The sequence below is a fragment of the Gopherus flavomarginatus genome, chromosome 13 (assembly GCF_025201925.1).
Source record: "Gopherus flavomarginatus isolate rGopFla2 chromosome 13, rGopFla2.mat.asm, whole genome shotgun sequence".
NCBI classification, from domain to species: domain Eukaryota; kingdom Metazoa; phylum Chordata; order Testudines; family Testudinidae; genus Gopherus; species Gopherus flavomarginatus.
In genome coordinates this window covers 627,768-652,087 of record NC_066629.1, presented here as the reverse complement: position 1 = coordinate 652,087, position 24,320 = coordinate 627,768, and the positions used below count along the sequence as shown (strand labels likewise).

General features: G+C 46.7%; 2 pseudogenes; one reads left to right on the top strand and one right to left on the bottom strand.

The window, feature by feature from the left end:
• The window catches only part of LOC127033506 (E3 ubiquitin-protein ligase TRIM71-like), a 41,510-nt pseudogene extending 37,878 nt beyond the window's left edge, over positions 1-3,632 (bottom strand).
• A 2,084-nt stretch (positions 3,633-5,716) lies between these two features.
• On the top strand, positions 5,717-14,509 carry LOC127033505 (rac GTPase-activating protein 1-like; annotated as a pseudogene).
• Positions 14,510-24,320: the final 9,811 nt, after the last annotated feature.

The window sequence follows — 24,320 nt, the reverse complement described above, 5'->3', positions numbered from 1 at the left end:
CTTATATGACCCCCTTTACATAGGATTTGGTGCCATTACAGGACCTTGGTTGCAAACCATGTTCTATATGGTCCCAGTTTATATCAATAACGTCACATTCCCCAAGGCGCAAATTCTCCCCTGTATCTTAGATTAGGTAAACGATGCCACCAACTAGTGATTCAAACATACATTTAGGAAGGACCACTTGGAGCCCTATCACTCCCCCTAATATCTCCCCCCCCACAGCCCTACATCCCCTTTCCTGGGGAGGTTTGAGAATAAACAAAATGAACACAGACCAACCACCTTGGGTTTTTAGGACACTAAAAAAAACCCAATCGGATTCTTAAAAAACAGAGCTTTCTTAAAAAGAAAAAAAGTATAACAAGTACCTCATGTCAAATAACTATTATTGGGTTTTACTGTATCACAGAGCATGTTACTCCCAGAGCAGACATTAAGATATTCTCCTCTGGGAAAAAGGGTTTGTAAAAGAGATCCAAGACCAAGTCAGATATCCTAAACAACATATAACTGCACATATCATCTCATCACTGGGACATCAGTTATCAATTTACTGTCATTCCATTCGGAGTATTTAGATATGAAAAAAAACAGTGGAAAAAAGTGTATGATACCTCATCCCTTCAAGCCAGCTTCCCATGTATTCCAAAATTCTGATCAGCTATAAACTTGAGATTCAAGGACCCTTTAAGACTGTTTCTAATTTCACTATATGTGCTTTCAAGTTTTAGGGGAATCTGTTACCCAAACTATTTAAGCCTATAAAAGCAGCGTGTGCTGTGGAAAGCATATGTTCCCCACCCCCTCCGCAATCACCCCTCTCCTCCACAAAAAAGTAAATGAGACAAGGAGGGTGAGAGAGACCAGCAGAAGTTGGCCCAATAAAAACTCTCTCTCACCTTCTGTCTCTAATATCCTGGGACCGACAGGGCTACAACAACACTGCATTTTTTTTAAAAAAAAGCAATACACATTTCCCATCTCACAGGTCTGACCAGAAGGCAGATTCACAATCACACTCTTTGTTTATGTGTACTAATTTCCCCACCACAAACACAAAAATTTTAAAAAATGCACCACCATCTTTTGAAGGAAGCAATGGACCCCATGACAACTTTTCACCTTCTTTTAGGTTAGCAAAAATAGATGTTAGATCCCTAAAGTCAATACTTCTTCCTCTGAAATGGAAAACTTTACAATCCCAAGTGAACTGTTGAGAATATTGGTGGGTCTTTTAGTGGTTCAGCGCCAATGAGACTGTAAAAGTTTATAGCTAGCGCTCTTACAGAAATCAAACCACCCTCACGGGGACGAGAAACAACTGACACCAAATGGAAGTAGAAGGGTTAGATCTCCTCTCTAGCCCGCCTTTGCTTAAGGCAGGAGGGGGCAGTTGAGACGGGAAGCCTCCCGAACAGGACAGTCGAAAGCAAACCAGCAATTCTCCCTGTCAACCAGGACACAAGTTCTTCCCCAGAAACCTAAGGCTCACCCGGCTTTCAGGCCCATCCCGAAATGCTGGTTCTGAACGCAAAGATGCTCTCGGAGTTTGCCGTAGCCAGCGTTACACAAGAGACACTTTGCTCTTCCACTCCTGATTCTGATGGCAAACCCGCCCCGGGGTATTTGCAAGGGCTAACGGCGATCGCCAGCCTAAGGGAGCGGAGAGGGGACCCGCCGGCTGGGGTGAGCCCTGGCCGGGTGCAGGCGGAGGGGCCCCGCAAGAGCACCCAGCGGGGAGAAGGGCGAGCGGGCAGCCGGCAGGGGGGAGGTTCGAAGGCAGCTCCCCGAGAGTAGCGGGGCAGGAGGGGTCCGGGAAGGAAGAGGCAGCCCCGAGTTGCCCAGGGCGCGGGCAGGGCTCACCTCGTCACCGTGGTGCTGGCAGTACCTGGCCCGGTCGGGGAAGAAGGCGGCGAAGTTTCCGTAGGGCTCGGCGGCCGGCGAGGGGTGGGGCGCCCGGCCGAAGCGCTCGATGAAGTGGTCCATGGTGCGGCTGTCGCCCACGAGCTCCGGCCAGTCCAGGCAGCGGGAGCTGGCAGCGTTGCGCCAGTTCCAGGAGTTGCAGGGGGGCTCCCCCTGCCGGCTGTGCGGCCCCCGGAGCAGCAGCGGGGCTGGGGCGGCCGCAGAGGCTGCGGCGGGGGCCGAGCCGCTGCTGGACCGGCGGTGCCGCTGCTGGCACGGGAGGGGAGCGGGGCCCCAGGCGCTGTGGTGCTGCTCCTCCGCGGCGGCCCCCACCGCGTCCTGCAGGCTGCTGAGGAGGAAGCTGGAGGAGGGCAGCGCGTCCATGCCCCAGGGCTCGGAGAGCGTCGCCTTCTGCTCGCAGAGGGAGCAACGCCGATCGGGCGCGGGCAAGGCGGCCGCGGGCAGGCGCTGCGCCTCCGGGCACTGGCAGCAGACGGCGTGCAGGCAGGGCAGGACCCGCAGGCGGCGAGTCCGGCCGTACAGCTCCTGGCACAGCGGGCAGCGCTGAAAGTCTGCCTCGGAGACGAAGCCATTTGCAAGCGGCCTGGCTGCGGGGGGCAGGCGGGCGCCTCAGCAGCAGGGACGCGTGCAGAAGCCGGGCTGCGAATCACTTGCCGGCCCCGACGATTAGTCCATGTCTGCGGGGAGCCGGATCCTCGGACCGCCCGGGGGTCGTGTCCAGTTCGCTGCTGCGCAACAGACTCTGCCCGGCCGCCTCTAGTTAGCGCCCCCGCCAGGGAGCGCCCTGGCCATCCTGGAGCCAGTCCCCAGAACGAGGCTGGCTGCCGCAGAGTCTGCGTGTCCCCCCTACCCGGCTTCGACAACGTGGTGGCCACGTGCCTCTTCCAGTGCGCAGCCGCCGCTCCTGCCCTCCCTCCAGTGTGCACGTAAGGAGTGGGTGCAAGGATTCTAGGATTAGGATTTAAGAGCTCGTTAAGAAGAGAAGTAAATACACCAAACTAACCTTAATGTAATATGAAGATTGCAAAAGACAGAAGAAATAAAGAAATAAAAAGTTTGTTGTTTTAACCAAACTCTCAAAAGGCAGGAAATTCCAAGAGTTAAAGTTACTGTTAGCTCAACTAGATTGCTTGTCCTCTGTAGATATAGTGTGCTTGAGACATGAAAATATACATGATGCTTTACATATAGTAAAGAAAAGAGAAAATACCGCAGATATTTTAAAACATGAAAAGGAGGTAGGGTTAGAGTTAGAAATGAGCTACAAGGCCAGAAAGGGTCCAAATCTATAAATGAAAATGTTAGGAAAGTGCTGAAACTGTCAAAACCTGACCTAAACAGGGTATGAAACAAACAGCTAAAAGGCAAACGCTAATAAAATAAATGAGCAAAATAGGAAAGAGAAAAACAGGGTAAACAGATGGTATGCCGTTCAGCCTCCTCTTTTAGCTCTGTCCTGCAAATATTTATGCACGTTTTCCTTTTGTGCCAAGAAGTAAGCACATGTTTAAGTATTTGGAGAACAGGGGCTTTGCTCTGTATGGTCCTGGGTGCTGCAAAGAGATTTGCAAAGGAGAAGGACCTTCTCTCTTGCACAGTCTCATTGACAAGAGTGGGACTCCCTGAGAACATAGAAGTCCACACATACAGATCAGATAAGAGTGTCCACCAGCTTCCTCAGTGGAACTTGTCAGCTTCTTCATTTGGAAATAATCATCTAATCAGACGGAATTTCCAAGGTGGACTATTTCCATGTACAGCTCACACCCATGCTTTGCACATTGACACTAGTTGGCTTTTTCAGCTAACAAACTTGAACAAAGGAATTTTGCCCCTTCATCCTCCAAGTGCCTCTAACAGGGTCCCGGTGCTACACACACATTCTGTAAACTCCTCAACACTTACAAGGTCCACTGCATTTGTGCTAATCCTTCTAATCCTTACAGCACAGTTTCTTCCTGTTTCAGCAACAGAGCTTGTACATTGCTGTAAACAATTAGCTATCTACAGGGTTTCTTAGGCCACGATCATCATCTACAGAGCTGAACACCTACAATTTATTTTAAATTTAAATTCTATCTCCCCCCAGCCCTTTAAAGATCAGAGCAAGGTGCTTCTTTTGATTAAGCGTGGGTTCTTATTTTGAGTACAAAAATTATTGAAGTAAAGCTAAACTTAGTTTTGCATTTAACTCTAAAAGTGGTGAGATCCACACTCCAGTATTAGCTAACTGATCATTCATATACACCTCATCTATCTTTAACTGCGTGACTGGATTTTTCTGCTGAGCATGCTTGCCCCCACATTTTTGAGTCAGCAACCTTTTGTTACATTAAAAAACATTTCTTCCCCCAATGTGTTAAGTCATCTACTATTCACTAAAACCCTCATCTTGCAAAAGTGGATGTAATAGTCTAAAGGTAATGGCTGCAGCTTAAGAACTTCCACTTTCCTGGGTAGAAAGCTGGATTGGAAACATTTTTCTATTAATTTTTTCATAGAAAGATAATTAAAATTTGCTTATGCAAATTGTCCTAATTTTCAGGCCATAATCTCATTTGCTTCTGCTATCATATTATGTTCTCCCCTTACCCTTACCAAGAGCATTTTAATGAAAATTAGATCTCTGAGGAGTCATCTGCTTCTGATGCTGGTTTGGTATCTGAACTCATAATTCAGATCCAGTCCTCACAAAGCCTTACTACTGTAACTAAAGATTACTTACTAATAAGCCTTTGCTGCACCGTACCACTGGTTTGACATCAGACATGGTGAAACTAAGAGAATTAAGCAGGAGAACATATTAACATTTAAAAACTGATGTCCCCCTTTCTCGTAGGTGTCCCTACTAATGAAGAGTGTAGAGTGAAAGAACAAAAAGATAGAAGAGCATTCTTTCAGTAGAATTTTTCTTCTATGAGGCATCAGCAGATTTCTATAAAGTTTGAATTTTCCTTGCTGAATGAGATTAAAGCATGCCCATTCACAGTGCCTTATATGTGAACTGCTTTTACCCTTCTAATTGTGGAGGTGGTGCGTTGTGTAGCTTGGATGCCAGGACATACTACTGTGTAATCATCGGCCTGTACTTGGTATTAACATATTAGCCAGAGTTCCCATAAGCATTCCAGCAGAAACCTGCATTAGAGAAGTAATTTCTGCTCTGCTGAAATAGCAATTTCTGTATTAATCTCTGCTGTGATGTAATTGGTACTGCCATTGCCAGCATTTTTAAAGATCTTTTCCATAAGAATAGTCATTTAAAAAACAAAGTAAAATCCAGATCTATCCAAAGCTCTCCCAAGAACATCTCTGTTTTATTTTTTATGTCTTTAGCTCTGAAAGTGTATGGATAATGGTGTCCTTTGAAGAGTTATCTTACTCCTAGGCTGGAATTGGAACAAGATTGTATACCCTCAAAATAATAAATTGGCAAGAAATCCCTCATTGTCTTGTTGGGGTATGAGGCCCTACAGTATATTGCAAGTTACCTGAAGCATTGGAGTGTGTGGAGGGAATGTGGATGGGAAATGTAGTGCTTCTGTACAAGCTGTCCTGACCATCTTTAGTTCACAGGGATGCCTGAAGACTTTTTCTTCCAAGAATAAGATGAGAAACATACAGCTCATGAAACTGCATTCTTGAGACACTTTTGTGTTTGGCTGCAAATGTTAAGTCAGAGACTTTTGAGCACAGGTTTGTCTTAGGCTGGCGATGATCCCTGTGTCTGGAGGGTTGGATAGAACTGGATAGATCACTTTAACTCTCTTGATTTCTTGGCAGGAAGATGAAGACTGCAATGCTGAACATACAGAAGTTGTTTGACCAACTCATGCGTCAGTCAGAATTTCTAAATGAAGGAAATGAATACCGCAACTCATGTCACAGTTAACTCATGTATGTTGTTCAGAGCAAGAATTGACAACTGCTAGCTCATTTCGACTTCAGCCCTGAGTACTAAAGAGCCCACCGATGATTTTGTAGGTAGTGGTCCTTTTCCAGGTGCATAGATTTGGGAGGAAACTTGTTTTATGTGCTCTGACTGGACACAAAGTGACTGTCTGAACTTGTGGGATGAGTGCATCATGCTGTAGCATCCTGATTTTCTTGCACACACAATTTCATAGTTGAAGTTTCTAAGGTGTAGGGGTGTGCGTGCATGCGCGTGTGTGTGCGAAGCTAATTAGTACCAAAGAGGGGTTGAGAACCTTAGCGGGACCCAACAGTTAGCTTTCTTTGACATGGGCCCAAGGACTGGGACTAACCACTTCCATGAATAGCAGGCTGGCTGCAGGCAAAGTTCTGAAATCTTTTGCTGTAACTTTACAGGGTGGATCATGTATAAGTAATATAAGGCCTTGCCATCAATCAAAACCTAACCTCCCCTGTTGACCGCTTAAGCCCCGCCCCTTTATCCCAAGCCCATCCCACTGTCACCGGGAGTCCTGCCCCATGACGGTATTACTTTTGGGGTCAAGGTGGCCCCATGACCAGAAGCAAGGTGTGTCATGTGACCCTCTAAGAACTCCTCCCACTGCCCTCTACCAAATAGGATTGGTTTTGCCCTGATAGGAAATTTTGACCAATCATGGCAAGTTCTAGGGTGGCGTAACCCAACCGGAAGTGGGCTGTATGATCCCCCTAAGAACTCCTCCCAAGGCCATCTGCCAATCAGAGTGCAGCACCATTGCCCCATAAGTCCCAGCGCTGGACAGAGGAGGCCATCTCTTACCAAGGACATGTGTTTTAGAAATCTTGGAAAGGCTGCTGAGAAGAAACATGGACTCCTTCACCATCCCCATGAGAACTTTGGACTTTGTTTTAGCCCCAAGGGTCTTTGACCATCCGCAGAGAAAGCACTACATCAGCGACAGTTCTGAGGAAGAGGAGGGAGCGACCAAGGGGAGCCCTTTGGCCCAGCCATTGATAGATATGCCGGAACCAGAACCCAAAACCCAACTGCTTGTGAGACACCCCAATGAGCATGGTGCCCTCTCCTTGTTCACCCCCTTAGAGGTGGAATGCAATTGCGGCTCAGGGAAGTCACCAGCGGACAAGATGAATGGAAAAGATGGCGCTCAGGTAAAGGAATGATTAAGAAGCAACGGTCAAGGAGGGAAGAGTAATGGAGCTAGGAATCAGTGCTTGTGTAAATTAAAAAGAAGCCATGGGTTTCTTACACTGTTTCTTTTCTGAAAATCTCTCAACAGCTCGACGATGCCTTTCTAGAGGACCCAGAGGCCCTAGACAGCATTGCATCAAGCAGGGAAGGTGAACTGGGCCCATCTTGTTTTTTTCAATGCCGATACAGATTGTTGAAGAGGACTCTGAGGATGATGGCTATGAGGAGTTTAGGAGGAGGCTTGGCATAGAACTAACTGAGCCAGTGCCAAGTCGTGAGCGTAAAAAAGTCATGCAGACTATTGTACGTGTTGCTGTTTATGCTGTCCTTAAACACTGCCTTAGGGAAAAGCTTCTTGAAGATTGTGAGGGCTATCAGGTATCAGAGGGGTAGCCGTGTTAGTCTGGATCTGTAAAAGCAGTAAAGAATCCTGTGGCACCATATAGACTAACAGATGTTTTGGAGCATGAGCTTTCGCGGGTGAATACCCACTTCCTCAGATGCATGTAGTGGAAATTTCCAGGGGCAGGTATATATATGCTAGCAAGCAAGCTAGAGATAATGAGGTCAGTTCAATCAGGGAGGATGAGGCCCTGTTCTAGCAGTTGAGGTGTGAAAACCAAGAGAGGAGAAACTGGTTCTGTAGTTGGCAAGCCATTCACAGTCTTTGTTCAATCCTGAGCTGATGGTGTCAAATTTGCAGATGAACTGAAGCTCAGCAGTTTCTCTTTGAAGTCTGGTCTTAAAGTCTTTTTGCTGCAGGATGGCCACCTTAAGGTCTGCTATAGTGTGGCCATGGAGGTTGAAGTGCTCTCCTACAGGTTTTTGTATATTGCCATTCCTAATGTCTGATTTGTGTCCATTTATCCTTTTTGTAGAGACTGTCCAGTTTGGCCGATGTACATAGCAGAGGGGCATTGCTGGCATATGATGGCGTATATTACATTGGTGGATGTGCAGGTGAATGAACCAGTGATGGTGTGGCTGATCTGGTTAGGTCCTGTGATGGTGTCGCTGGTGTAGATATGTGGGCAGAGTTGGCATCGAGGTTTGTTGCATGGATTGGTTCCTGAGCTAGAGTTATTATGGTGCGGTGTGCAGTTACTGGTGAGAATATGTTTCAGGTTGGCAGGTTGTCTGTGGGCAAGGACTGGCCTGCCACCCAAGGCCTGTGAAAGTGTGGGATCATTGTCCAGGATGGGTTGTAGATCCTTGATGATGCGTTGGAGGGGTTTTAGCTGGGGGGCTGTATGTGATGACCAGTGGAGTCCTGTTGGTTTCTTTCTTGGGTTTGTCTTGCAGTAGGAGGCTTCTGGGTACACATCTGGCTCTGTTGATCTGTTTCCTTATTTCCTCGTGTGGGTATTGTAGTTTTGAGAATGCTTGGTGGAGGTTTTGTAGATGTTGGTCTCTGTCTGAGGGGTTAGAGCAGATGCGGTTGTACCTCAGTGCTTGGCTATAGACAATGGATCGTGTGATGTGTCCGGGATGGAAGCTGGAGGCATGAAGGTAGGCATAGCGGTCGGTAGGTTTTCGATATAGGGTGGTGTTAATGTGACCATCACTTATTTGCACCGTGGTGTCAAGAAAGTGGACCTCCCTTGTAGATTGGTCCAGGCTGAGGTTGGTGGTGGGGTGGAAGCTGTTGAAATCGTGGTGGAATTTTTCCAGTGTCTCCTTCCCATGGGTCCAGATGATGAAGATGTCATCAATGTAGCTTAGGTAGACAAGGGGCGTGAGTGGACGAGAGCTGAGGAAGCGTTGTTCCAGGTCGGCCATAAAGATATTGGCATATTGTGGGGCCATGTGGGTGCCCATAGCAGTGCCACTGATCTAGAGATATATATTGTCATCAAATTTGAAATAGTTGTGTGTAAGTATAAAGGCACAGAGCTCAGCAGCCAGTTGTGCTGTGGCATCATCAGGGATAGTGTTCCTGACAGCTTGTATTCCATCTGTGTGTGGGATGTTTGTGTAGAGAGCCTCTACGTCCATGGTGGCTAGGATGGTGTTTTCTGGGAGGTGACCAATGCATTGTAGTTTCCTCAGGAAATCAGTGGTGTCACGAAGATAGCTGGGAGTGCTGGTGGCATAGGGTCTGAATAGAGAGTCCATATATCCAGACAGTCCTTCAGTGAGAGTGCCAATGCCCAAGATGATGGGGCGTCCAGGATTTCCGGGTTTGTGGATCTTGGGTAGTAGATAGAATAACCCTGGTCGGGGCTCTAGGGGTATGTTGATTTCTTCTGGTGTTAGTGTAGGGAGTGTCCTGAGTAGATGCTGTAGTTTCTTAGTGTATTCCTCAGTGGGATCTGAGGGAAGTGGCCTGTAGAATTTGGTATTGGAGAATTGTCTGGCGGCCTCCTTTTGGTAGTCAGACCTGTTCATGATGACAACAGCACCTCCTTTTCAGCCTCTTTGATGATAATATCAGGGTGGTTTCTGAGGCTGTGGATGGCATTGCGTTCTGCACAACTTAGGTTGTGAGGCAAGCGATGTTGTTGTTCCACGATTACTGCCTGTGCACACCGGCGGAAGCATTCAATGTATAGGTCCAGACTGTCATTTCGACCCTCAGGAGGAGTCCATGTGGAGTTCTTCTTCTTGTGCTGTTGGTGGGAGGGCACCTGTGTATCAGTGCACTGTTCAGTGTTGTCCTGGAAGTATTCTTTGAGTCGGAGACGGCGAAAGTAGGCTTCCAGATCGCCACAGAACTGTATCATGTTGGTGGGGGTGGCAGGGCAGAAAGAGAGTCCCCGAGATAGGACAGACTTTTCTTCTGGGCTGAGTGTGTAGTTGGATAGATTGACGATATTGCTGGGTGGGTTAGGGGTGGGGCTATGTCATAGATGCGCCAGCCCAATGGCCCCATGACTGTGTGACTTGGACTTCTGTGGATATAAACTGCAAGCTCCGAGGTCTGTGTGCTGAGCTGTATTTGGAAAGCTTATTAAACACTGTTATTGCCATAGGTTATGCTATGCAATATCTGTGCCTAACCCAAGAACATGTAGCGCAAGGGGTCACCTTGATAAATGCTGTGCAATTCAGTGGAGAACCTGACTGTGTTTTAAAGAAAATAACCAAACCAGAAGATACCTGCTTACAGCGTTATATTGACCATCTAGTCCGCACAAAAAGTTACAGAACCCTGCTTAAGAAAAAGACTATTTGTAAGAAATCTAAAAGGATTAAGTTAGAAAATGGTGAGGGGACAAACCTGCAATATAAAGCGTGCTAGCTGTAAATTAAAAAAACATAGAAAATCCTATTGAAAAGGACTTTGTGACTATCTGTCTTTCTGTTAGAAGGCCTTTGGCCCTTAAGCAAGCTAGAAGTTTTAATGAAGCATCTTGGTTTGTTTTCAAGGAGCTGAATGCCTTTAAAATAAAAAATAAATAGTTTGTGAGAACCTAGCTCTTGTTGGGGTGTGTGTGTAAAAGAGACCCATTCACAGCAAAAAGCTGAAATGTATGTTGTGGGAGGGGAAAAAAATCCTAAAAAATGAGCTTACAATAAAACAAACAGGGCTTGTTCAGACATGTATTTGAGTAAAATAGAGTTTACTTATCCTGTTGAACTGAATGGGTTTAACCAAACACCCCACTCACTGGATAGTCAGGGTGACTGCGATTACTTACCATTGTTGCCATAGGGTTAAATTTGATGGGGGTGCACCCATAGTAAGGTAGGGGTGTGTGTGTGTGTGTGTGTGTGGTGAGTTCTGATTAATATGAAATGAAATAAAACCTCAGAAATTCACAGATGCTATTGGCCAGTTGAAATATAACCCCTGGAGTTGGCAGAACTGTATTGGACAGTTTAAATATGGCCCTGGAGCTGGTTGAATGCTATGGGTCATTCTTTCTAGAAAACACTCCCACCCCAGACTTTAAGCATGTGTAAGCAGAGTCAGGATGAGCTCTACCCTGACATCCGGCGGTGAATTATGGGGAGTGTGGAAAGAATTTCAGGGAGTGTGAAAAGGAATTTCAGGTATTTGCACTGGCACACCCACCCCACCTAGCATAGCCCACGGAAGCCTGGGATGGTTATTTTGACAGCTCTGGGATCACCAATTTCTTTATTATTGGGCAGGAGGAATAAAGTGTTGTCACCCTGATTATGTGAATGAGGAACTATGAGACTGCTTTATGACAGAGACGACTCAACCTCAATTAAGTAGTACTTGCTAGACAAGGGACATGGGTTCCAAAAAGCAGTGAATGGAGAGAGGTTGGGGACTGGTGTGTGTACTTGATGCTATGTTCCCTTTTTGAGGGCCTGGAACACCAGTTGCACATCCTCCTCTCTTCACTGTTAAAGAGTAGAGCTAATTTTGATTCCATTAGGAATCCATCTAGAGGCGGCTGAGCTGAATTCACGTTGAATGGTGCACCAACACCGGGGCTCCCCTACTACAAGCTAAAATCACTAAGAGCTGAGCTGAGATCACTGAGTGCTGTGTTAACTAGTGGGGGAGCCTGAAGACCTATCGCTAAGCGGAGCAGTTTGCAGCATGTTGGAGCAGCCCATGGAACAGTGAGCAGAGTGGAACGGTTTGCGGGGACAGCTGGCGTGACTCACGGGTTGGCTGGAGGAGCGGCACAGCTGGTGTAATGGAGCTGGTTGTGGCGAAGGCTGCAGCAGAATTCCACAGAGAAATGGAGCAGTTGGCCCTGAACCCTTAACACCCTGTGTGGGTCCTCCCCCATTTCCACCCAGGCTGGGGGGGTAAAACTGCAGATAAACTTTTGAACTCTGGAGTGACACTGACCAGAGACTTTCGGGTTGTTGGACTTTGGGGTGATTGGACTTGAGACCCTAAGGGGGAAAGGACATTGCCAAAAGTACTTGGAGGTGGGTTTTTGCTTATGGTTTGTGTTATAATCCTGTTTGTGGTGTTTCTCCAATGTGATGCTGCACTGTTTCCCTCCTTTATTAAAAGGATTTTGCTACACTCAGACTCTGTGCCTGCGAGAGGGGAAGTATTGCCTCCTAGAGGTTCCCGGGGAGGTGGTATGTAAGTGTCCCAGGTCACTGGGTGGGGGCTCGAGCCGGTTATGCATTGTGTTATTGAAGCGGAACCCCTGGATACTGAACCCGGTCCTTGTTGCTGCCAACTCAGAGGGGCAGAAGGGTTACATGTGAAAGAAACATGTTTAAAAAAAAACAAGCCCCAAAACATTAATTGATATCTGCAAAGGGGGCCCCCCACTTGGAAATGGGTACTGTTTAATACTGTAAGAAGGCCCTGCAGAAAAATGTATATTAACTTACAGAAAGAAAAAAAAAAGCCCTGTTGTGCAGACAACTTGGTTCCCCCACCCCAGATCACAAAAGGGTATGCTATGAGGGTCGTGCCTAGAGTCCTTAAGGATCTATTACTTCAGAGCCGCGGTGATTAAATTAACCTGCTAGCTGCTATGTTGAAACAATGGGCTAAGATGGTATAAAAACCTCAGGTATACTGGAGACTGTCATTTTTAAACAGAAACTTTCTTGAATGGCTGATGCTGGACTGCAAGAGATGGTATATACACTGTTTCTAACTCTGAAAATATATATTATATATTGCCACTCTTTGCCCATGCTGTCTTAGTAAAATAATGGCGCCTATCTTAACTGCAGTGTGATCTGCTTAGCATGGAACCAGTAACTTTAAGCTGCAGTTTTCCACCAGGCCAAGGTAAAAACCATTTTAACTATAGTTGTGATTAATACTGTTTTAAAAAACTTGGACCCCTCACCCTCTCCGGCACCCCAACGCCCTGCCCCAGCCCAGTGAAAGTGAGTGAGGGTGGGGGAGAGGGAGGGGGGATGGAGTGAGTGGGGCAGGGTCTTGGGGAAGGGGCGGGGCCTCAGGGAAAGGGCAGAGTAGGTCCTGGGTTGCTCTTAGATTCAAAAAGTGATCTTGGACGTAAAAAGGTTGGAGACCACTGAGCTAGCATCTAGGCTCTTCTGCAGACTCTTTCTCTTCAGCTGATTTGCCAACAGGTCAGCTGATCTGTTATCTTTACTTGAAGGCAATCATTAATGGAAGGTTTCTTCCTGCAAAGAGGGACAGATGCTGTATTTCTTCTGCTTCTATTCTTCACTGTTGTTAAGACTGAGCATCCTCTTCCCAGAGTTTATCCAGTTGGCGAAGAACTTTGAAGAGTTCCGAAAGAAGTGGCAGAAGGCAGATCATGAGCTGGACAGGTACAAGGATCTTCTGATGAAAGCAGAAACTGAACGTAGTGCACTGGATGTGAAGCTGAAACATGCTCGAAGTCAGGTGGATGTGGAGATCAAGCGAAGACAGCCAGCTGAAGCAGACTGTGAGAAGCTGGTAGGTATCATGCTACCTGTGATGTGACTCCTGTATGGAACAGGCTTTGCTCTAATTCCTTACAGATTGACCTAAATGAGTGTTTCCATGCTATAGATACATCCACTCAGATAAGGATTTGGAAAGTTACAAAAAGGACTTCTATGTACCTAAATGTGTTGGCACAAAAATATTAATTCCTGTAGTATAGTTAATAGCTATACATGTCTCCCACAGTACCATCACCTTCAAATATAACAACATGGAAGACTCCACTGATTTTAATGACACTGGGCAATAGGAAATGGCACATGAGGCACTTTTATCTGATTACAATATTAGGAATGTTCAGTGTGGTTCTATGACTGCTTGAGTTCATGGATTTGCAGAGAACCACGTGACTTCTTGCATCACTCCAACCTTGTGAGACATCCACAAATTCCAGGAAATTCTATTGGAAATCTTTGACTTTCTGTGAGGTCGTTTGCTGCAGTGACTCTCCAGCTCTTTAGGGTTTAGTAACTACAGACATTTATAACCATGCAGGTAGGAATTGAAGCATATTGGCAAGACTAGTATGGAGTTTAATTCACCCTAATGTATTGTTTGGAAGATTCCATATGGGCTTCCTCAGCAGACTGGAATTGTTCGACACTATGCCATCCTTTTGTGCATTTCTCAGCAGTCTAAAAAGAATTTATGGAAGACAATGACTGGCACCTAATAAGACATCAATAAATTGTTTTCTACTGCAAGGGAGTATAGCCTTCATTTGAATAGTGGTTTAATTCAGAAGAATCTCACTGCTGTTACTTTAAATTGAGTTTGTTACCTGTTGGAAGCTGGGACACCAGTTTCTGCTTTATGGGATTTTAATATGCTGCTGGAGTAGCAAACTTCCTCAAAGCCTACCTGCATTAGCTGTATTAAATGTCTTATGGTCTGCCTGTCTCCCATCAATCTGAAGTGAAGCTTTCTTTCCGACTTACTACTGATGTTTTTCCGCTTTACAGGAGCGGCAGATCCAACTGATTTGAGAGCTATTGATGTGTGATGCATCTGGCAGTATTCAGCTAAGTGAAGAACAGAAATCTGCCCTGGCCTTCCTTAACAGGCCTCAACTTTCCACGGGGGTTCTGGAAGCATAAGGTAGGGAAGGTAGCATCCTGACCATCAGGGAAACAACTGATTAGCACAAATACTTAAACTCTTGGATATCTAGTCCTTAGATTTACAGTAATCTTAGACTATGGTAGGGGTTTTTGACTTTTCCTTTGCAATACCCCCAATATCCATCCCATACCCACTCCAGGGGTAGTCATGTTTTGGGGAATAACTCAGGACAACAATTTCCCACCTAAATAAGGACAAATCTCTGCAGATAAAAAGGTTGGGGAAATCTGCCACATTGGAGAGATTGTAAAATGAGACTTGAGAAGTATGGAGAGACCAGGGCAAAATCAGAGATTAGAGAGCTGATCATTCGGGGGGAATCTCCCTGGATTTTATAGGCATGTATGATAATGAGAGAAAAGAGGAAAACCATGAGAGACTTTGTATGTGGGAGGAAGTGGCACAAACAGGAAAGGATGCAGTGAACTCACCTTCCCCACAGCCATGGGTGGCAGGTTTGTATAATTTTTGGTGATGCCCAAGTGGATCCATCCCATCCATAGGATAGACCGGGGCAACTGCCCCAGGCCCTGTGCTTTGGGGAGCCCTGTGCTTCAGGGGGACATGGGGTCCAGGGTGGTCTGAGGGATTAGTGGGGTGCCTGGTGCCAACAGCAGTGAGCAACCCTGCTCCGCCCTGCCTCTTCCCACCTGCCCCTACTCCACTTCTTCCCCGAAGCCCCTGCCCCTGAGCAATACCGGGAGCTGGTGAGTGGAGCAGAGTGGGCTAGGGCCAGGTCGCTTGCTGCTGCCAGTGCCAGGCCCCTGCTAACTCCCCAGGCCGCCCTGGACCCTGTGACCCCCTAAAGCACAAGGCAGGGGTAGGCACCACATCATGTGACGAACACTTGACAAAATTACCGGACTTAGTGACGGACAATGGGGGCAGGTGGGTATTACGTCATTCTATCATTCAATCCATAAAATAGCACACATTTTGCCACACTGAAAAAAAACCAAAACAAAACCAGTAACCTAGCTAATAATAATAACAATAAATTCAACTCATGTCACGACAGGATTCTTTGCTGCTTTGTGTGTATACTGTATATGAGATTATATGAGAAATGAAACTGAGCTTGCTTTGGGATTTTACAAGGCACTTATATCATTTAAACACATTTGGTACCTTGAGTAATGATAACACTTCTTGCAAATCACATAACTAGGGAACCCAGGGTCCCCTTCCCTCACCCCATTGCCAAGGCCCAGGGGTTATTGCTGGCTGCCCTAGGGCTGCAGAAAACCCTATGGGCAAAACATATTAAAAGAAGAGGATCAACTTATACAGTGGGCTGAAGGGGACTCCCATAGTGCATTAATTAACACTTAATAAATACATCAAAATTAAATACATTACAGAGATAAGAACCTGTCATCACAGACTTTACTTCATGAGAAGCTCCAGAGAAAGAAGACACAAAGGGAGTAATGGGAGGAGGAATCCTAGGGAGAACAAAGGGGCTGGTAGGGGGAGCAGACAGAGAACAAAGGTAGAGGCAGAGTCACTGCAGGGTTGAACTGGTCTTCTGCCTCTCCCCTGTGGGTGGAAACACTGATCACTATCGCTGTAGGAGGGACAAGTGGAATGGAATGCCCAGAAGAATGAATGACTTGAGGACAGTTTCCGGAGGGACCCATACCCTTGCAGAGCTTTTCTGGCTCTGACATTTACATTTCTACACTGGGTGGTTTGGCGGACAGAACTAAAAATCTGCACATCTTCCATGTGTTTTTGGACCAATGGGAAAAACCAGGTACAATTCAAATGACTTACAATTGCCTATGAAACAGAATTAACAAAATAAATGACCTTATGAACAACCAGAACATATACTTCTCAGGTGAAAAAACTATAAATGGACTTCATGGCAAATGTTTTCTTACAGGAAAAGCCACAAACTGTTTGGAAAGGAAGAGTAGACTGAATTACTCACCTCAGTGAAATTAATTACCCAGAGAATTGCTGGGCCTGCGATGATGATGGTCAGGGCTTGCTCCCCTGTGGCTCCCCCTCCCCATTTTGTGGTAACATGGCCAGGCAGGTCTGCATCTGCAAGCAGGGACCCTGCCTCAGGTGCAGCTCCCATTGGCCACGCTGGGCAATAGACTGGGACCTTCCTGGCCAAAGGGCTGGGGGGGAGGCAAAGGGGGAGATTGTAGGGAGCTCTGGAGCAGGGGAGGCAGTGTGGGAGGGGAGTTGTTTGGCACAAGGAAGGAGCTCTCCGGAGGGGGTGACAGGGGCCATTGGGGGTCTCTTGGTGGGGCAGAAGGTTGTGTGGGTCTCTGTGGGGTTGGGGGGAGGGATGGACAGAGCCAGCCGCAGCCTGGTTCTGCTCTGCAGGGGGGGAGTGTTTCTGTAGCCCCCTCAGGAAGCCCTCTCTGTCCTGTGTATTTTATGCCAGCCCCGGGGTGCCCATCCCTGCTCCTTTCCCCCACCCCTGGCTTACTGGCTGTGACTGTGTCTCCATCTGACAGGGACAGACTCCTGAGTCTCTCTCTGCCTGTGGCTCCCTCCCACTCCCTGCTGTGGAGGCGCAGCCAGGCAGCTCTGGCTTCTGCCCCTGCCGTTCCCATTGCCAATGGGCTGGGAGCCAGCTCAGCGCTGAGCTGCCCGGGTTGTTTTCCTAAGTCGCTGTGCGGGGGAAGCAGCAAGTTCCTACCACATGAGTATCATGAGAGGCCCACTTGTCACAAGAGAGATTGGGGCATGATTTCCTGCTGGGAAAGCTGCAATTTTGACCCTAAGGATATGTATACAATGCAATTAAAATGTGTGGCTGGCCCAGGCCAGCTGACCTGGAGTTGCAGGGCTTGTCTGGAATGAGACTGAACAGCTGCAATATTTAAATCAATGGTATTCTTTTATTGTTTAATAGTGTGATTAAAAATGCGATTAATCATCTTTTTTAAATTTCACAATTAAGTGTGTTTAATTTTTTTTCATTGCTTCACAGCCCTAGTTTTTAATATAAGAATAGTGAACTCAAGCTAGCTAGCTCCCTGGAAAATCCTAGTGGAGTCAAGGTCCAGGTAAATTTAACCTCCATGTACCCAGTTGAAGTCACTCCTAGTTCCCCCACCTGCGGCTCATGGACATTCCTATAGGAGGACACACACTGCCATGACATAGCACAAAGGAGTTGATGAAAAAGAGTGTGAGACTCCTCCCAAACAAAGGTGATCTGCAAAAGGAAAAAAGTAGACAACTCAGGTGGAGGAGCTGAGAGACCATGGTGACACAAATGCTGCCTTAAAGTACAGTATGTGGGAATTAGAAAAGGAAAGCAAAAATTTTTTAGCCCTAGACAAGGTTTTTATGGTCTTTAACGCCCCCTTGCAGCTTCTCGGATGACAAATAAGGGCTGAGCTCTGACAGAAGAATTGCCCACACTCTCAACATCCAGAGGGTTTCTCCCCTGATGTGGATGCTCTCATGTCCAAAAAGGTGTGAGTTCCTACTGATGCTTTTCCCACACTCAACACACGTGCTATTTCTCTCTCCCATGGGGATTCTCTGCTGGGCTGTGGTTTCCCTGAGAGGTTTGTGAGTTCCCTGATAATAAACAGATTGACCAACTTTCGGTGTTGGCTGGTTTCCCTGCCACCTCTTTGGAATGTGCTGACTCTCATGGGCTTTTCCCTGATCACAATTCCTGAACACACTCCCTTTGCATCTTTGCAATAATGTGCCATGTGCTTCCACTTCCTCCTCATCTTCCTCCTGAGGATTCTGCTCCATGGTCTCACTCCCTAGCCCAGCACCTGCTGGGACAGAGAAAGAAAAACATCAGGAACAGAAAAGGGGAGAACAAGCTGGAAGGACACCTGGAGATTCCCACTCACATACTCAGGGAGAAGGGAATGCAGAGAGGGAGATACTGCAGCTCGTCAGAACAAAGAGGAAGTAGGGCTGTCAAATAATTGCATTTAAGTCAAGTGATTAATCATGACTTTTTTTCAATCTAGTTAATTTGTTTTGAGTTAATGGCAGTTTTAATCCCATGGTTAAACACTCAAAACCAAAATAATATAAAACCTTAGACCCTACAAGTCCACTCAGTCCTACTTCTTGTTCAGCCAACCACTAAGATAAACAAGTTTGTTTCACTTATAGGAAATGTATTATTTACAGTGTCACCTGACATTGGGAATAGGTATTCACAGGGCAGTTTTGTAACTGGTGTTGCAAGGTGTGTCAGATTGTCGTGCCCAGGGTGCAGACTGGTAGCCATAGGAATTGCTTTGCCCCCGTAACCATTAAGCTGGGCAGGTCTCGCTCACACTGCTCTGCTGGTTATTCAGCCAGACTCTCCAGGCCCTTTCATCACCCAACATGACAGCAGGTGGCGCTACACACATGCCTGAGCTACCTCAAGGCTCCTCTAGAAGTTCACTCTGATGGGTAGAAACCTTTGTCTAATTTCAGCCTAAACGTGTTGATGACCAGTTTCTATGCTTTTGTTCTTGTGCCAGCATTGGCCTCTAGCTTAAATAACTCCTCTCCCTCCCTGGCATGTATCCCTCTAACCATGTATTTATAGAAAACCATCCTATCCCCCCGACCCTTCATTTGGCTAGGCTAAACAGGAGAGGAGACTCAAAGAGTTTGGCTTAGGTAGGTCTTCCATTCTTCTGACCAGCCTACTAGCCCTTCTCTGCACCTATTCCAGTTTTATTTCATCTTAAAAGTGGGAGACGAGAACTGCACACGGTATTCCAGATGAGGTCTCACTAGTGCCTTCTAGAACGGTAATAACATTTCCCTGTCTCTCATGGAAATACCTTGCCTGATGCATAGAGCCTTGCACGGATACAAAAATGTGGATCCGCATCCACCAGAATCAATGTGCAGCCGACCTGCCATCCGCTGGCTGTCTTATGTATATCTGCACCTGCAGCACCAAGCTGTGTCTCCAGGGCAAGGGCTAGCGACAGAGGGGAAGTGGAGATGAGCAAGCAGGGGTTAAAATCAAGTCTAGAACAGCTTCCCCCCAGTACCTTTTTCAATCTTCTGGAATAAAGAGTTGTCTGCAATGTAGTAGACTCCTAGCATGACATCACCCTTGTTTTTTATCCCTTTTAGCATAACCCAGAGACTCTCAACACTTCTGTCTCCTATGTCCATCTCCACCCCAGTCCAAGTGTGTCCATTTTTAGTATATAAGGCAACACCTCCTCCCTTTTTCTCCTGTCTATCCTTCCTGAGCAAGCTGTGTAAATAACCTCCAGAGCCCCGCTGCTGCTACCCCAGGGCTCCGGCAGCAAGGATCTGGTGGCAATTTAAAAGGCTTGGTGCTCCAGCCAATTCTGGGAGCCCAGGCCCTTTAAATTGCCTCCTAAGGAAGCCTGGCCACCCTGGTACCATGCACTGGCTCTTCCCGGTACGCTGTACTGGGGCGCACCAGCTTCCTTTCACCTCTGTCTCTCACATAAAATCAAGAGCATTAGCGCAGTCCCTAGTAAGTTACATGGACAATCTGACACTTCACCCTTTTCAGTGTGAAAACTCTGCTTGGGGGAGAGTGATTGTTTTTTGGAGGGTGTGATGGAGTAGGGGCTGTCTGTGTGGGAATGGGAGAGCAGGGGAGGACTTTAGGGGATGGACGATACCGGAGCCGGTAACCTGAGCTAGGTAAGGGAGGGGAAAGGTCAGCACCTTGGCCCGGGAAGAAGGACAAAGGAAGGGAGTGGCAGGAGGGAAGCAGTTTTGAGTTTGGCCTTGGGGCTGTGTGGGCGGAATTCAGGGTATCCTAGCTAGGATCCAAGCACCCTGAAAGCCCAGAAGGACTCGATGGAGGGGTCCTGACTGTGCCTGCAAGCTCTGCTGTAACCTGTGTTCCCGTTGTCCAATAAACCTTCTGTTTTACTGGCTGGCTAAAAGTCACTGTGGGTCCCAGGAAGAGGGGTGCAGGACCGGACTCCCCCACACTCCGTGACAGAGGGGTTTTTATAGTTGCTATTAGTTGACTTCATTAATTACTGGTTTGGGGTGTCTGCTTTGAGTGTCATTCCTTTTGGAAACAGGTTTCAGAGTGATAGCCCACGTTAGTCTGTATCCGCAAAAAGAACAAGGAGTACTTGTGGCACCTGAAAGACTAACACATTTATTTCTTCCGACTGTATGTTCCACTCTATACATCTGATGAAGTGGGTTCTAGCCCATGAAAGCTTATGGCCAGATAAATGTGTTAGTCTCTCAGGTGCCACAAGCAGTAGCATAGCTAGAGGGGAGCAGGGAGAGCAGCCGCTCCTCCTGAGCACATTTTCCAAAAGTGGCACCTTTCAGGGAAGCCACCACCGGGCTCTGGACTCGGAGTCCAGAGACAGGTTTTGAGTGCTGCCACAGGCTGGCTCTGGGTTCCACACCACCTTCCTGCATCCCCAGCTCTGCTTGCTCACTCTGGGGCTGCAGGCCACGTCGGCTGGTTGCCTGGCTCCCTGGGGCTGAGGAGGCTCCCGCCCGCCCACAGCTGCCTGGCTCGTTAAGCCAAGCCCCGCTTGGCACATGCCACCCAGGTTGGGGTGGGCTCTGCTGGGAGGAGAAGAGGTGGCAGCGCAGCCCCCCAGTGCACCGGGGGACTGAGGAGCAGCAGCCCTGTTGGCTCCCGGCAAGCCCATGCAGAGCGAGGCGGCTGCATAGCGGGAAGGCAAACTCCTCTTGAGCTGCCAGTCTCGCTAATATATCACCCCATCTAGCGCTCACTCAGCCTAATCTAGTTGGAAGAACCTCCTGCAAACTCCCCATAGACGTGAGCTGTCGCTAAGGCTCCCTGGAATCCTAGCTGCGCAGTTCTTAAAGCCACAGTGCTCTCCGTCTGCCCCGGGATCCCGGCGGAGGGTCTCTCCACTGTTAGGACCCTCGTTGGCCTCTTGCCCTCTCTGCTCCTCTTGCTGGAGGAAGAAATGTCTTTTTGTACCAGCACTGGCTCTTACCATCACAGTCCTAAACCAATCAGTGCCCTCACCCCCCAAACTTTCCCCCAAACCCAGTGATTTATTCCGTGCACAGTATTAGCTCTTTGACCAGCTACGTGATCCGTTAAGCCCCAAAAATTTAAAAAAACATATTTCAGAGACTAATCTAAATAGATCAAATTCTTTCCGGTCTTCTGCAAAGCAGATCTATTCATCTATTCCCTTCCTCTCCCCAGGGCTGGCGTAGAATACCATTTTGCACAGGAATGGTTACTTCTGCTGGGTACACTCACTGTACTAGAAACACAAGGAAGACGCTGCGCCTTTCAACTTGCTTATCTATTGGGAGATATAAACGTGTTCCCATTTCACTGAGATCCTACACTTTTAAGCCTGTGGACAAGCAGTTTTAGTGTTGATGTTTCTGAAGCACGTTTTAAGGGGGGAAATCTGCTTCGGGGTGTAGTTCCTAGGAAGTCAAAGAATATTTGGTAACAAAAATGAAACCTTTCTTGTATGCTCCTCTGCCATGCTGCAAGAGGCAGCCCACCTCCCTGGCTCACCATGGCCTGTGTTATCACAAAGGTTTGAGATTGATAGAGGTGGCCTTGATTTGAGTTCATCGGGCAGCAGAGCTCAGAAACAGCAGATAAATATTGGACACCCAGTGACTTTTGTTGTTGTTTTTCCCTCCACGTGTCTGAGTGGAAATAATCAAGGGCTGATTTCTCTTCTGATTTACACACCTGGACTTGGGCTTGTCAGGTAGAGCAGGCTGCAGCCCAGATCTGTTCCTTACTAGTTGGTGTGGAACAAACACAGCACAAGGTTTCCACACCCAGGTCATTCCCAGCCTCCCGGGTCAGGCTGGGGTGCTGGGAAAGGAGGCGAGGAGCGAATTCTGGAATCCGGGGTGGTGGGAATTTTCTACGGCCCTGTGGTTTGAAAGCTACAGATATGAAGCGATTCCCTTTTGCTTTGGGGTTTATAACATCGACTCGTAGTAGCCTGGCACCCATTTTTTGAGCAGTCCTCATTAAAGCGCTGCACGATGCGTTTGGCTGGAAAACAGGCAGGTCTCAAGTTCTCTGGCTCTGCCTGTTGGTCCTAATATCTCTGGCAGGAGGGTGTGGTGTCACTTTAGTCACTAAATAACGAGTTGTTTACAGATCTAGTAAACAATCCAATCCTCCTGAACTTCCCCTCTACAGAGGCCTTCTTGTTAGGAGCCTCTGCTAAAGCTAGTAAACAGCCCCACTCTCTCTGGGTTGGCACAAACCAGTCCCATTGGGGTCTCTCTCTGTCCTTTTCTTGCTGTTTCTTAAAAGAGAAACAACTGATCCCCCCCGCCCCATGCTTGGTGGATGAGCCTTCCATCTAAGGCATCTAGAGGGACTCAGTACTCAGTGTTTCAAAAATGTTAGACTGCCAACCCGTGTCGTAGAGATGTCCTTTTGTTTAAACCCCCATGAATAAAGCTACTTTAAGGGAAATTACTGCTTCGTCCAACCCCCAAGAGCTATGAGAACTTTGCTCACCAATTGTCATAAAACTTGTATTTGTCATGTGTTTTTGGTGGCTTTAATATTACGATCTATTATAAATAAAGTGCATTTCACTGATTGATTTTAAAATAAAATTAGTAACTGGAAAAAATGGTCAGTATTTTTTTTAAACCTGGGACAATTATGAACTACTGTATTCTGTCATTTACTTTCTAGAATCTCTAAAGTATATCCAAGTATAATCTAAAGTTCTCCTGTGAAATTCAGGCTGTGCAAACCCTTCCATGGCTGGATCATTCTTGTATTTTTATTTGAAGTACAGATAAATATGTATAACAAATTTAAAAGTATGTAATTAGTAATTTGATATGTCGGGTGGCGCCTTATTTATGTGTTCGTTCCCCGGATGTTAGAACCTGGCTACGCCACTGGCCACAAGTACTCCTCATTCCCATGGAAGAAATTCTGTATGCTCGGACCCTGGTTGTTTTCTAAGATTGAAATTAGGTTTTATTTGGCACTGGGTGCAGATTGCTTAACTTGCTTAGTTTTCCTGTTTTTCCCGCATTGGTCATTTTGTTGCAGTAAACCGTCATGAATTATTAAACATATAGGAAATAATCACAACAAACAATCCTGAAATAGACTCATTTTTATACTTCTATTCTTCAAATAATCCAAGAACTTCCAGGCACCTAAACGGCCTCTGGATTCCTGCTGAAAGTTGCCCCTCCCCATTGAAATCTGAAAGGGCACTGCTGCTTTAACAATCCTATACAATTATATAACAGGGTTTCATTATTTATTGTATTTGCTAGTATAGTTAAAAACATGATGGAAAGTTTTTCTGATTTCTATTAAATTCTATGACATTGTCACAAGGAGAGAGAATTGCCATGCATAACCATGTAGCTGACCTGGTTTTGGATTTGCCTATCTGAATGTACTGTGCTCATCATCGGGATAACGGAGTGCCTTACACGTTTTGAAATTTGTATTATTACCATTTTCCTTCTGTAATCCACTTGCATGAGCAAATAGGAATTTTTTTTTTAAGGTTGGCAAATCAAGGTGGATTTCACATAATTCCAAGAAGCACATATTCCAAACCTGGGAGTTGTGGTTTTGATGCAATCCAGGATTGGGCCCCAAACTACCCAGGTCCTAGAACCGTTTGAAACAGCTCAGGCTTCGTTATGCTAACAGAAATGTTTCCTCTCCAATTTCACTTTAAATAAATACAGACAAACACTGGCATTGCGCAGATGCCAGAGGGGGGAAGTTTCAGGCTCCTCAATGCAAAGTTGCAAACAACTGAAAAGGGGATGAGATGGAAACATTGTTGGAGTTGAATTATAGGGGGC